At 40.1% G+C, this 2,299-nt stretch overlaps 1 protein-coding gene across 1 annotated transcript in view; it reads left to right on the top strand.

Annotated features, from left to right (window-relative positions):
- The first annotated feature begins 859 nt into the window (after positions 1-859).
- LOC138051673 (ATP-binding cassette sub-family C member 4-like) overlaps positions 860-2,299 on the top strand; it is a 54,725-nt gene continuing 53,285 nt past the window's right edge. Inside the window, exons 1-2 of the mRNA XM_068897926.1 lie at positions 860-926; positions 1,629-1,714. The gene's annotated coding sequence lies outside the window, so the exon portion shown is untranslated. The remainder of the gene's footprint in view (positions 927-1,628; positions 1,715-2,299) is intronic.

The following is a 2,299-nucleotide window of genomic DNA, read 5'->3' as shown; positions in this document are numbered from 1 at the left end:
AAGACCATTGAGAGGGAAATTTCTCACCACAAAAAAAATAACCCTAGAAAGGACTTTCCGATTCGCAATTAAACCTGTCTGGATCTTGCAGTTGCTTCGTTCCACACCCATTTTCAAAGCTCACGAAAGCAGGAAGGTTGACTCTTCCTAAGACTCTGTATCTGAATAAGGATTGGTAAGTTAATGCATAAAACTTAACATTCACGTAGATGTCAATCTGGAAACGATTTATCCTTTAATAAAGCCGAATCTCTTCGATAGCGCTGTTTATACATCGTTTTTAAATGTGCTAACACAATGAAGCAACTTTGAATTGATTACTTGAAAGTATCGATTTTCCCGTTATTGTATACATGGCTGCAAAGGCAGCGGATCGCAGAAAAGGCTTTCTTTTGAATATGGCACCCTTAACTCCAAACTCGTTTTTGTCGGTAAAATCTTAAGAATTACATTTGTCGATAAACACGATTCAATCTCGCGAAATTTGATATCCCCAATGGGGAATTAATTTATCACTCAGTTTCTGGGAATAAGCTCCACCAGGGAATTTCCCTTGGGGCGTCCATTTTTCAGTACCGTTGACTTTGCTTCCGCTTCGCACCGGATTCCAAGCGGGCTTCCTTGATGTATCTAGACTGCGTTTCAAATTGTTTGAAGATCGTTTCATTCTCACCAATCGAGCTGATACGGTTTACCACGGCTCGTTTCCTAGAATTGTGTTTGTCTCTAAACTTTCACTTTAATTTAGTATCGCATGACCGTGGTATGCATAATGATGTCATTGTTTTTTGATTGAAACAAAATACTTCGACAACGCCTCCTTCACTTTCATTCTCACAGTCGGTTTAAAGGCTTCCGAGATCTGGCTGTTCGCGGATTAAAGACCGCCATGGAAAAAGGAAAACATCCACTACATTTAGTGCAAGGTAAGGATGTTTAACCAACAAATTTCCACTTCTGGAGGAACTGTATCAAGAAATGCCCTAATTCTACAGCACAATGGAAACAAAAGCCCTTTGTTTTCTCTTCCGCTGAATAAAACGCACCGAGACTCTGCGTTGAGGAGCGTTTATTGTTGACGTAAAATTAAGCTACACTGGGCAGAGGAATTAAGACAATTTTAGGTGAATTTTCACTTAGAGGTACCCAAGAGATGAATCATAGCCCCTGAATTATTATTTTGAATATGGCACCCTTAACTCCAAACTCGTTTTTGTCGGTAAAATCTTAAGAATTACATTTGTCGATAAACACCATTCAATCTCGCGAAATTTGATATCCCCAATAGGGAATTAATTTATCACTCAATTTCTGAGAATAAGCTCCACCAGGGAATTTCCGTTGGGGGGTCCATTTTTCAGTACCGTTGACTTTGCTTCCGCTTCGCACCGGATTCCAATTGGGCTTCCTTGATGTATCTAGACTGCGTTTCAAATTGTTTGGAGATCGTTTCATTCTCACCAATCGAGCTGATACGGTTTACCACGGCTCGTTTCCTAGAATTGTGTTTGTCTCTAAACTTTCACTTTAATTTAGAATCGCATGACCGTGGTATGCATAATGATGTCATTGATGTTTGATTGAAACAAAATACTTCGACAACGCCTCCTTCACTTTCATTTTCATAGTCGCTTTAAAGGCTTCCGAGATCTGGCTGTTCGCGGATTAAAGACCGCCATTGAAAAAGGAAAACATCCACTACATTCAGTGCAAGGTAAGGATGTTTAACTAACAAATTTCCACTTCTGGGGGAACTGTATCAAGAAATGCCCTAATTCTACAGCACAATGGAAACAAAAGCCCTTTGTTTTCTCTTCCGCTGAATAAAACGCACCGAGACTCTGCGTTGAGGAGCGTTTATTGTTGACGTGAGATTAAGCTACACTGGGGAGAGGAATTAAGACAATTTTAGGTGACTTTTCACTTAGAGGTACCCAGGAGATGAATCATAGCCCCTGAATTATTATTTTGAATATGGCACCCTTAACTCCAAACTCGTTTTTGTCGGTAAAATCTTAAGAATTACATTTGTCGATAAACACCATTTAATCTCGCGAAAATTGATATCTCCAAAAGGGAATTAATTTATCACTCAATTTCTGAGAATAAGCTCCACCACGGAATTTCCCTTGGGGCGTCCATTTTTCAGTACCGTTGACTTTGCTTCCGCTTCGCACCGGATTCCAAGCGGGCTTCCTTGATGTATCTAGACTGCGTTTCAAATTGTTTGAAGATCGTTTCATTCTCACCAATCGAGCTGATACGGTTTACCACGGCTCGTTTCCTAGAATTGTGTTTG

The sequence above is a fragment of the Montipora capricornis genome, chromosome 6, assembly GCF_036669925.1.
Source record: "Montipora capricornis isolate CH-2021 chromosome 6, ASM3666992v2, whole genome shotgun sequence".
NCBI classification, from domain to species: domain Eukaryota; kingdom Metazoa; phylum Cnidaria; class Anthozoa; order Scleractinia; family Acroporidae; genus Montipora; species Montipora capricornis.
Note: the sequence above shows the minus strand (reverse complement) of the source record. Positions and strands in the feature narration are given on the sequence as shown.